This window comes from Prinia subflava, chromosome 4 (assembly GCF_021018805.1).
Source record: "Prinia subflava isolate CZ2003 ecotype Zambia chromosome 4, Cam_Psub_1.2, whole genome shotgun sequence".
Lineage (NCBI taxonomy): Eukaryota > Metazoa > Chordata > Aves > Passeriformes > Cisticolidae > Prinia > Prinia subflava.
This window is the reverse complement of record NC_086250.1, coordinates 55082408-55095025: the sequence shown is the minus strand read 5'-3', so window position 1 is coordinate 55095025 and position 12618 is coordinate 55082408.

The window sequence follows — 12618 nt, the reverse complement described above, 5'->3', positions numbered from 1 at the left end:
ACACAATGTTTTATCTGAGAATGGGTTTGTTTAAAATTATATAATAATTCATTCTGGGTAAAGATAACCTCAACAAAAACACAAGTTAATAAGCTTTGTTGCTTCCAATTTGGTAGATTTCTCTTGCTGGCAAAATTATACCAGGATTCCAGCTTGTTCACAGGCCCTGCAGTGAAAGGCCTGTGTTGTTTCTATCATCTGCTCTGATGAACAGGAGTTGAAAGAGGTCATGTCCAGCTTCACTTCCTTGCTGTGTTCTGGGATTATGAAATAAAGATAGTATGACCTTAGGATAGACCTTTCTATAAGAGTGAATTATTGCTTGAAAGCTCTTTAGGACAAAGCGGTTTATTTTCCACAACTTCCAATTTCTGTTCACAGATGCCTGAGCATGTTCACATTTCTCATGCTCTGAAATGCAGCATAGGTAATGTGCCACATACAGTTCATATCCATGCACTGGTCTTAACGGTTCACTTCATTAAGAAAATTCATTGGAAAATAAGGGGTGAAATTGTCAAGTGTCATGTGTAGGCCAATGGACTGCTTGTATGCCTCTGAACAAATACAAGGACTGTCTCCTGCTCTTTGTTAATCATCTTGCACAATAAGTTCCAGACTCCAACCAAGACCACAGTAAGAGGTCCTCAGACATCCACCATAACAGCATTTTGCTTTCCTGATATCTGAACTTTTATACTGATGGAACAAATACTGGAAATTATACTAATGTCTGGTTATGTCAAGGCTTGAGGCAGAAAGGACTGTCAGTTGTGTCTGATTACAAGCAGTGTGTAAGGCCAAATTGCTTCTCAGAGCACTGGTATTAATCTAATATATATGGACAGAAGAATTGACCTATTCTTTTTTGATATTTATACATATAAATAATGTTTAAGTTAGTTTTGTCTCTAACTTCTCCTCACTGGTTTTCCAAGACACTACATAGACCTTTACTACTTTTCCAAACCACAAACTAGGATCTAAGAAGAATTATTGTATCAGAACTAAAAGCAACAATGAAAAGATGATTAAATTTTAAGATCATTTTAAACTGAAAATGAATTTAAAGCAGATGAATAATGAAGATCATATTTAGTCTTAAGGGATGAACTTCCCAGTTTTGTATAAAACTTTTAGTACAAAATAATCTTTATTATTCTTTGAAATATACACACTTACCTTTAAAGCCAGAAATGTGTATTCCGAGATTTTCAAAAGAGTTGGAATAATTATCTACTAGATTTCTCTTGCAGCTTACCATGATTACTTGCTTTGCCATGTTAAACCTCTGCTATCCATCATCATTGTCAGGAAGCATATAGAAACATAAGGGGCTAAATTTGAGGATTCTGATTGAACACTGTTTCACTGATTAAACAATGTACATACATTCTGCAGTGGGCTATAAAATCAGTAAAAAATTTCAAGTGGTGTCCAGTAGTGCTGGCATACATAATTTTTAATTTCTGGTTTAGAAAAGAACAACTAAAATAATATAACCCCCTTCAAATATTTTCTTTTACCATGCTAAGAATCTCCAAGTATATGCAACACATTCCAGTAGCAGTAGGTGGCCAACAGTGAGTGAAAAATTTCTTAAGCCCACACTTGCAAAAATATGCACTTATGAATCTAAGAATGAATTGATCTACTGCATAGATATACACAGGGTCTTTATCTTGACCCACTCACATAAAACAGATTTAAATTCACTATAAAGAAATTAGTAGTTGGCTTAAGCATCACCCATGCATTTTGTCTTGTTGAATTCTGAGAGGGTTTGGTTTATAAATGTTGCAAAAGCTGAAATGAATATAATCTTTCATATGAAACAAAGGGTTTGCTCAGCAATAAAGGTTCAAATTACAACTATTGTTTCTTACTGTTCAAACATTTTTAGAGTCTTTTGTACCAGCAAGAAAGTAAGATATCGTCAAAAAAGTTTGGTGATAGTAGAATTGTCCAGGTTTTAAACTGAGAGAAATTAGAATAGAAATTTGGCACAGAGGTTAAATACCACATAAATACCTGGAAATGGCTGTAGCCAGATTGCGCTGTCTGAATTCAGTGTGTTTGACATGTAGCTCTGCCTGTTGCTCTTATATGTAGCATTTATTGTGTCAAGACATCTTCAAAACTCAAAGCAACTCTGAAAAATGCAAAAGGTATCCTCAGTTTTGGAAAAAGAATATGTGATAGATAGCATATGCTGTTGTACTTGATTTGTATTAAGTTTTATAAGCAAAATGAAACAAAACAAAACAGGAAAGAACAATTTGAGTGGAGGCCCAGGGGCCTGCCACCAGGACAATTATGCCTCACCCTGGAGGGACCAATGCAACCAGGCAGAAACACCTCTATAAATTAGGATGAAGAAAACCTTCCTCCCATGGGCCTTTGCAGAAACATCTTAATGTTTCTTAGGTTTCATTGTTCCATTGGTTTGTTAAGTTTATGTCACCCTGCTCAGCCCCTGTTCACCACATATGCACCCCTCCTAAAAGCCTTCTTCCTTCTTTTGAACCCCATTGGGTTATTTTTGCTGCAGTACCCCACCCCTGTGATCCCATTAGTCCCTCCAGTTCCTAGCCCCTCCTCTGCACCATTTTTCCCTATGGCTGTTGGCCCTGACCCTCAGAAACAGGCCTTTTATCTCGTTTATAACCCTGTGCCCTCGGCCCCATCGGGGTTCTGGTCCCTGGAGCACATTCGAGGCTGTACCCAGGACGCATGCACTGACAATGAACAGGGCTCAGATTTCCTGACAGGAGCCCTTCTCCTCACCCTCATCTCAGCCCTTTATCAGCAGAGTGCTCCTGGTCCCGAGGCACAGGTCGCTCTCAGGGACAGGCAGCTGGACGATGCAACAAATCTTTAGTATGGCTTGCCTAGATATTGAAATGAAAACCAGTAGGCATTCCTAAGAAAAAATATTCTCAAAGTTATCTGAAGACATTGCTTGTAGGAGCAAACAAATACTTGTAGAAATACAGGTGGTTGCAAGGAAATGAGAAAAAATATACTAAAAGAAAATGCTTCAAGAAGAAAATAGGAACAAATTCCATGTATTTTATTTATGAGATAAGACAATTACAGAATCACAGAATAAATAAGGTTGGAGGGGATCATTGTGGTCCAACCTCCCTGCTCAAGAAGGGTCATGTGAGAACACATTGCACAGCATTGTGTCCAGAGAGTTCTTGAATATCTCCAGTGAGGGAGATTTCCACAGCCTCTCTGGACAACCTATTCTGGTGCTTGGCCACCTGCACAACAAAAAAATTCTTCCTCATGTTCAGATGGAATTTCCTGGGCATCAGCTTCTGCCCATTGCCTCTTGACTTATTGCTTGGTACCACTGAGCAAAGTCTGGCTGCATCCTGTTGGCATCCTCCCTGAAGATACTGATGGGTATTGATGAGGTCCCCTCTCAGTCACCTCTTCTTGAGGCTGAACAGGCCCAAATCCCTCAGCTATTCCTCAAAAGAGAGATGCTCCTGCCCTTTAATCATCTTTGTGGCCCTCCACTGGACCGACTCCAGGAACTCCATGCTTTTGTTGTCCTGAGGAGCTTGGACCTGGGCACACACTCCAGATGTGCCTCTGCAGGGCTGACTAGGGCAGCAGGATCACCTCCCTCAGTCTGCTGCCAATGCTCTCTCTAGTGCACCCCAGGATGCCACTTTTTTTAAGCATGAACAAAAACTTCTGGATGAACCAAATAAGAAGGAAAATGTATTTCTGTCTATATTGTAAATGGAGATCTCTTTAGATTTCCGTAGACTTTTGTCTTCATGCAATAACTTTCCCTTTTCTTAGCAACTTGGATTCTTCCTTCTGTGCTTTCATGTATCATCTGGGTTTTTAATTTTGACATTCTGAAAAATCAGGTGAATTTATGGTAGGGCACTACCTGCCAGAGTATCTCATTCAGCAAACAGTTTTATCTATCATAATTACGAATCACAAAAATGAAAATAAATTTTAAAAATGTATACATTATGCTGTGGAAGAAAAACAAGAGATTTGAAACTTGAGGAGAGGATCTTTCCCCAGAAGATATGAAACTCGAGAAGACTACACAGTCATGGATATGATGCAGAGGCAAGGACTGGATGCTAACTGTCCATCCTCCTTAATTCCTCTAGTTTCCCTAAGAAATAAATTTAGAATGAATATATAAATTTTAATAATAATAAACTAGAGAAGAACTCCAGCATCTTCTAGGAAGTCTCAGGATTTGGATGATGTAGGGACACACTGCAAAATAGACCGTTATGTAACTTTAAAGTGTGCTAAAATGCGACACTTAAAATCTGATGCAAATACGTCTTAGATGAATTTAGGAATTTATGGCTTCTTTGCACCCCAAGTATGGATTCATGATAGTCAATGTATCTGTTTCTCTCCATATGAGGTGCAAAAATAGTCATCAAAAGTTGTAATTTAAATTCTTCTAAAGTACTTTTTTCATTTTATTTAGGTATAACATGCAACATAATTAAGGTTTCCAATATTTACTTGAGAAAATTAGGTAACTTGTGGATCACAGTTCACAAATACATCCTCTTGAACCTACTGCAATAACTATCAATCTTATGAGAGCAAAACAAAGTCTTTTATTCCTATTTCATACTTTTTTTAATGTTGATTTAAAATTTTTAGTATCATTCATAATCTCAGAAAAACCAGAATGCATCACTAAAGAGGTCTTCTTTTTTAAAAGGTGTTTCCCATGAAAAAAAAATTTGTAAAGAATTTTGGCGGCTGATAATACATAAAATTTTCAGTGTCATCTTGATTTCTTTTGGACATTTTTTCTCTTCTGTTTAAACAAACAGAGACAAGCTTTGGAAATCTTTTTATTGACCCTAGCTACTTAGAGTACACACAATAATATACTTACAATACTTAGAATATTCCACAAACCATAATCCTGGGTTTGTGTTTTACCCAACATGTATATAATATGTAACATGTACATGTTTATATATGTCTATCACACAGTCAGCAGACAAAGGTTCTTATCAGACAGAGTAGGTATTATTTACTACACCATAAATTTTGAATTGAATACTTTTGTTTCCATGAATCCAAATGTTTAAAGAAAACTACGTTTCACAATTCAAATTTATAACAAAAATCAGCATTATTTGGATGTAGATTTACAAAATTTGGGAATATCCCTTACAGCCACACAACAGTAACTATTTCAAGTTAACAGTTTGTCTAGAATAAGAATTCTTGTGATGAAAATTACTTACCTGTTATAAAAAAATATGCTTCCTTCAGGCCAAAAAAAGGAATTTCCTTCTATCTGCCTGTTTACAATTGTTCATAATCTAGTATCAATTTCAAGAACTGAGACATTAAAATATTTTCCAAATACACTTAAAATTAAACATGACCCTCTATCACACACAGCATGACAAATTCTATTCTGTTCCTAGAAAACTCATATGTATTACAATAATTATTATGAGTTATCTCTGTTAAACACAGGTCTAGCCAAAGGCCATTCAACATTGCCAATTACCTACTTTAAATTAAGTAAGAGTAAATGTAACTTTTAGGCCCAGATTCAACGTCACTAATAGTTAATTATGAAAGGGCCAAAGCTCCCAAAGATACTTCATTTGGCATTTATTCACATCTGAAAATCTGTCTCACATGATTTAGCTGAATGCTTTCACTGAACACCTGATTATTTCTGCTGGGCAAAATGTTGCTGGTGTGGTCTCTTTTCACCAGCTACTTCTTACTCATGTTCAATAAATCAGATATAGGCCTTGCCTAATGATGAGCACATACTTGGGCAGCTGCATAAACAGTATTGAACTACTTAATTACAGACTGCCAGTACATTACTGGCTACCCATAACAGCTAACTGATGGAGGTGTGAGAAGAAGGAATTGGTATTTCATAACCTGCTTGAGCTGTAGATGATCTTGGAACCACAGAGTTGCAGTGCAGGCTGGAGCGTTTCAGAACCTTGTTTCCACAAGAATTTGCAAGCACACACGTACACACTATGGAATGTCTGGAGAAGAAATACTGCTGTACAGAAATGAGATGTTTGCAAGCTGGAGCACCTGAAGACATAAGAGATAAAATGACATATATTGTCCCTATCACTTGCTTGCTTTAATGTTACTTTTTACGTTTCTGCAAGTGAGACATTTTACAAAAAGGGCTGAAAGCCCAGGATTTAGCTCCAGTACTGCATTACTGTACCATTGAAGGATTTCATGCCCACATGATTTTTATTTTCCATGTATAATCAAAAAAGGACGCTCAGGAAGAATATAATTTTTCTCAAATTTGTTACCCTTACACAAACATGCTTCCTCTAGGTTCTCAGCAGAGACACCTGGAGGAACTGTGGTGAGATACAAAACCACTGAGTGATTAAAAACAGTAAAACTTTTTATGATCCTGGATGTAGGAAACCATCTGAAAGGAATGAAGTAGAAGCTTTTCTTTATAAATCCCCCTCCCCCACACAAACCCCACCAAAACAACAAACAACCAGCCATGAGAAACAGCTGCAGCACAAGCTGGTGTTAATTTTATGGAGAGCTTCTTCAGTGAGATATCAAACCAAAACCTGTAAAGCTGGGTTCAATTCAACAATGAAAGGTGGAATAAGCATTGTGTATGAATGAAGACAAAAAAGATTTCAGCAAGGAAATCTTCCTTCTTCCAAGTGAAACTGTTTTCTTCTAATCCTTTATTCTAAAGACTGTAAAGAACAATAGTCACATTCTTATGTTCTCAGCCAAGAAATCTAGCTTGTATTGAGACACACTGTGGAGACGGTACAATGAAGTTAAAATACAATAAGAATTTCTGCTTTTAGATTAATAACCACTAATGGACACTACATAGTTCCTTTAGCTTCACCCTAGCAAAAATATTGCTATGAATGAAAGCAGAGAAGAGCAAACTGTATTCCTCAGATTCAGAAATGAAAAAAAAAGTAACAAAAGACAACACAAAATCATTATGTAAACTAAAAGAATCAAAATTACAAATGAAACTTTTAAAGCACCTTGTTAAATCTTTATCTCCTGAGATAAACCATCAGCATTTTCCTACTGGTACCATTTATTTGGAAGGGCTTTTTAAATGACTTCCATTTCAGGAAGATGTGAAAACTAATATACAGTTTGTATCATGGAACAGACCATCTGCTGTGAAAAGTTCCCATATCAAGAGAACAGAGGGACTAGTTCCCAATTAATTAGCTATTTTAGGAGGATTGGATATACTCTTTCCAAGTTGGTTTCAGTTGATAAGACAATCATCTGTCTGTCAAGCTGTGTCTGTTTGCCTGTTAGTCTATCTAGAATATTGGGGAAAAGTCAGAGAGATGTTTATTGTTTATATCTTTCTTCTCCCTTCTCTTCCTCCCACCACAAAATGAAAGCCATCCGAGGAACTGAATCATTCAATATAGTCATACCCTGTTTTATCCAAAGTTGTTTTGTTCTCTTTTTCATGGTAAATATACAAATGTCCCAAAGAAGGCATATGAAGGACAAAGGGTGTTATGGGAGTAGATTTCAGATGTTATTTATAGCAAGATTTTCTAATGCAGAGCTATTAATAGCAACTCATTGCACAAGAGTTGAATGAACAATACAGATGTCTCAGTCTTCGTTGAAGGACCTATTCTTTTCCTGAAGAAAAACCCTGTTTGTACAAGGCACCATTTACAAGTCTATTGTGATTTTTTATAGCTATGAAATAACGTTGTTTTTATCTCTTTCAGCTGAACTGAGCTGTTGGCTTCCGTTTGGCAGCTTCACAAACAATCTGTGTGCAGCAAGCCACGCTCAGCAGGCCCCAGAGCGGGTGACAGGAAAGACTGCACGCTGAGACAGAGACAGAGTGCTTTCCTCATAAAACCAGGCTTTGAAGCCCAGGATCATAGGGAAGTCTAGCTAAGGGATCAGGTATTTATAAAGCCCAAGAGAGTTTCATGAAGAGTAGCAAAAATAGTGGGTTTAGCTCTATGCCTTAAAAGCCATTAATGTCAGCATTTATAACGTAGGTATATCAATTAATCTATTTCTTTTCTTCTTATTTTCTTTTTTGTCTTTTTAAAAAAATAATATGTTTGACACCTTATAATCCCCGTGATGTGAAAATAATTACCAGACTGAGAACATAGGAACACATAAAGAAAAGTGTAATTTCCCTGTGTAGTGTATGATGAAGCAGCTTTCTATAAAGCATTCTGGGAGCTATGTCTATGAAAGAACAAGCAGTAATTACAGTGGAAACTACAGCCATTTCCATAATAAAGTTGTAACACCACATCCATGCTTTTGGTTAAGAAGACCAGCTTTGTCTCTAGGGTATGACCACCTATAAATCCTTCAGAAATTCATTTACATGAGTCTTGAATTGACAAGCTACTTAACAGCTCAACATTCTACCCAAAAGCTTGCTACTCTTATCCTGATCTTTTTCTGTTTGTTAGTTTTTTTCTTCCAAAAGATCCCCAATGAGGAACATGTGCCCGCAACAAATTCTCTTTGTGTTTTCTTTTCTCCCATAATTTTCCATGTTTTGCAATTTTGTTTAGTGAGATAAAGCTGCCACTATTTTAGGGTTTGAAAGTTTCCCTGAAAAGATCTGTCAGGGATACAAATCAATGTATTTCCTGATAAGCAATTTTCATTGAAAAACTGAGTTTTTAAAAGCAGTGGTGTTTTTCCTGGAGCTGGAACTTTTGTGCTACTCTCAGAAATAGCTCCTATATAATATGTCCATGGTATTACCACTGTGAAAATATTAATTAATCTGAATGGTGTCTATAACAATTTTCAAATACACTGCTTACATTTCAGAGGTGGTGGTGAAAATTGTTCTTCCTGACCTGAAAATTCAGTATTATGCAATAAGTCTTTATTTGCATGGAAAAAATATATTTGAATCCTTGGAAACTGGAAACAGTTGTGGGTTTTTTTCTGCTCCAGCTCTTCCATCTTTAGTCAATAAGACCAGAACAAAAACATTATCTTTAAAAATGTGACAGCACACACCTTACATCTCCACAAATCTATCACATAAGAAGAAGTGACATGACAGGCAGAATACAGTTTCTTCATTTATGGAGAGAACACAAAACGTTATGACCTTTTCTTTGATCAAGTACCTCTACCAAAATTTGACTACTGAATATTAAAGGAACTACTGATGGAAAAATAATGAGGCTAATATTTTTACCAGGTATTGAATCTAAAATTGTGACTTTGTCATGACATTTAGTAACAGACAAAAAAATTAATTTGTTGCAGGAATTCAATCACTGCAAATTATTCATACAGCTTTAAAAAAATAATGACATACTACCAACTAGATTTTTTCCCTTAAACAAAGCATGCAAATTAGTATCCAGATAGATTAATGAATTAAGAATGCATGAAGAGTGAATGTTTTTGACTCTTAAACAGAATGAGAAATGTGCATCCTCTATAATCCATCATTCAATTTCTATCTTCAGCAATAAAAAGTAAAATGACAGCATAAGGCCTTCAACAAATACATTCTAGGAATCATGTACAGAATAAAAACACACCTCAATGTGCTAATTCCTCTTTAGACATCTTTATAAATTTGCTTCTGGAATCATGGATCATGTTGCCAGCATCCTCTGGAAGGATCCCTGTTAAAACCTTCTCCCTTCTGATCTGCTTTGAATTACTCTTGACAAAAGTGTTCATTTTTGTTTAAATGAACTAGTTTTTTATTGATTCAGCATCTAAGATCATTATAACCTTCTGAGTTGATCAGAAACTTGGTAGCAGTAAGGTACATTTGTTGCTATGCTACACTTTAGGAAAATATACAGTAGTTTAAAGCAAATTTAGTTTTGTTCTCCTTTTGTTAGATCAGCTTATACATGAGAGATATTCTAAAAATTTCACGGCTGGCAGAAAATTACTTCTGCAATCTACATTATTATGAATGGTTGCATTCATTTTATGTGATGGAGATTTTGGAATCAAGAACAGCACCACATAAATTAAGTAGTCTTTAGTACATTATAAATAATTCTGACTTAGTGAACATTTGCTGTCTGAAAGCTGCAGTGGAAACTGTAGTTCTTTATTCAACATATACTACAGGCCAAGTCTGGTACAAGCTGCAAGGGAGTTTCCCATAACTGCCCTGCCAACAACTTGAAGTTTGATTTGGAAAACTTAACCTCTGCATACTCATTTTAGACACTGCATTAGCAAAATCTGCTCCTTTGCTAAGGTCAACCTGACACTGATACAGATTTCAATGAGCTGTCTGGAGCTTTCAATTTCCTTACACATACCTCAGAAACTCCCCACAATTTTTTCATTTTAGCTATCAGCTCTCACTCAGGGTCATAAGCAGGTGAACAGCACCAAATATAGGTATATGCAAACAGTGTTAATATTCTCTAAGTCATGTTTTACATTGCAAAATGTTTATACTATGATTTCTAATGATACACTGCAAATTTTATAGGTTTCTTTTTAATTTTACTCATCAATATGTAAAGATCTATACATATTTATAAGGTTGATTTTATATACAGAGATGCCTTTGCTTATAAGGTTACTGATGACTAGAAAATATATTTCCTTTTTTCACTTTGCTAGATCCTATTGAGCCATGCTATGCAAGAAATTACTAGTGCCTATAAGTGTATGACATCTCATCAGTAAGAAATGTAATGATGTCTTTGGTGCATGAAGTGAAATTATTTCATGTTAGAAAGGACCTCCAGGAAAGGGTCGGAAGGTGGGATTCCAAGAAATAAATCATAGGTGTCTATAGAGAGTTTCTTCTATGTTAAAGGAAAGATTAATTACAGACATAAGGTTTGACAGAAAGTTGAACTATAGGTGGGCCCATGTCTAGTGCTTCAAGCAGGGGGCCTGAGACCTGAAATTTCTTGCTCTTTCTGTTCCCTAATATGTGTCTGAGAAGTTTAACCTGCCACATTTTGTTAACCTTTAAATAAAGCTTGTGCCCTCCATACTTAAGATTTTAAAGTGCCACAGTTTACTTATGATTTTAGTAATTCAGTAAAGAAGAGATTTCTTTTTTCTCTATCCGTATGGTTAAACACTGATTTCATTTCAATACTGACATGAAAGTTCTTTTATACAAGAGTGCCTTTGGTTGAAAAATGTAACCAAAAATGTGTATTCTATTTTCATCTGTTGAAACATGTTGGGAGATGTCCTTCTCTCCTCCTGCACCCATCCTCCTCCTGCACCCATCCCTCTCCTCCACCCATCCTCCTCCGAGGGACATCACCTGTGAATGGGGCATTGAAGGCCTCTCACGTGACTGATAACATCACTTCATTCTGCACTCAGTGACAGGAGCCAAAGCCTTTCCACCAGGATAAAACCAGCAATCCCAAACACTAATGCAGATGGTTTTCTACTGAATTCTTGGAGGAAAACTGAACCCATCTTGCCAGCACTGGACCCTTTTCTTTTCTACAGAATCATCTCTACTTCATAGAACAACATCTGTTATTCCAGGAGGATCTATCTGGACTGCTTCCAACACCCTGACAACAGGGTGTCAGGTCGTATCTCTGACTCTGTCAGGGTTTTATTGGACTTTTGTTTGTTTGCTTGTTTGTTTTTGAACTACTGCGTTTGTATTTTTTTATATAGCTAATGAACAACTGTTATTCCTATTCTCATATTTTTGCCTGAAAACTCCTAATTGCAAAATTATAATAATTTGGAGGGAGGAGGTTTTTACATTCTCCATTCCAACAGAAAGTCCAGTTTTCCCTGACACATACCTGTCTTTCCAAACCAAGACAAAGAGGTTTTCATATTGTATCATATGGAATAATATTCTTCTAAAAACTCTGAGAAAAAAAATGTTGACACAAGTTTAGATTAGTCATATCCAAAAAAAGTTACCAAATAGATTTAATGAAAGTCTAACAAAAATAATTTAATGCAGATTCTCTCATTGATTTCAAATTATAAATTATGAAGCTCTGAATCAGCCCAGGAGTATATCAGACAGATATGAAACATAAGGAATAATATCTGTATTTTATAAAATAAAAGTACTTTTCAATAATGTAGGAGAAACAGTGATTTTCTCAAGTATTTGCATTTAAAAATTATAAAATTGGAAGGAATTTAAAGAAACAAAAACTTATAAGAAAATTAAATTACTGAAGGGATGATGTAAATAAGATTTATAAACATGTAAATAGGGTTTTATAATAAGGTTTTATAAACATTTGTGTGTATCTAGTTGAAAGAATAAGCTTTCAAATTAAGATATTAAGTGTGTTGACAGCAAAGTTCAAATCTTTAGCTGAAGGTACAAGCTCCAGACTAGGAATTAATGAATGAGATTTCAATAATGTTGTCCTGGAAATTATTTTATTTTCTTGACCTGTAAGAAACTCCATTTCACAATTCAGTTGCACTTATTTACTTTAAAAAAAGACTTTGTTTCATTTTTGATAAGTTACTAAAATGTCAGACAATGAGTTTTGTATATTATAAATTGCTTTATGGCAGAGACTTATGCAAGCACTACACTTATGTATTCAAAATGCACTTGCTGCTTTATTTGAT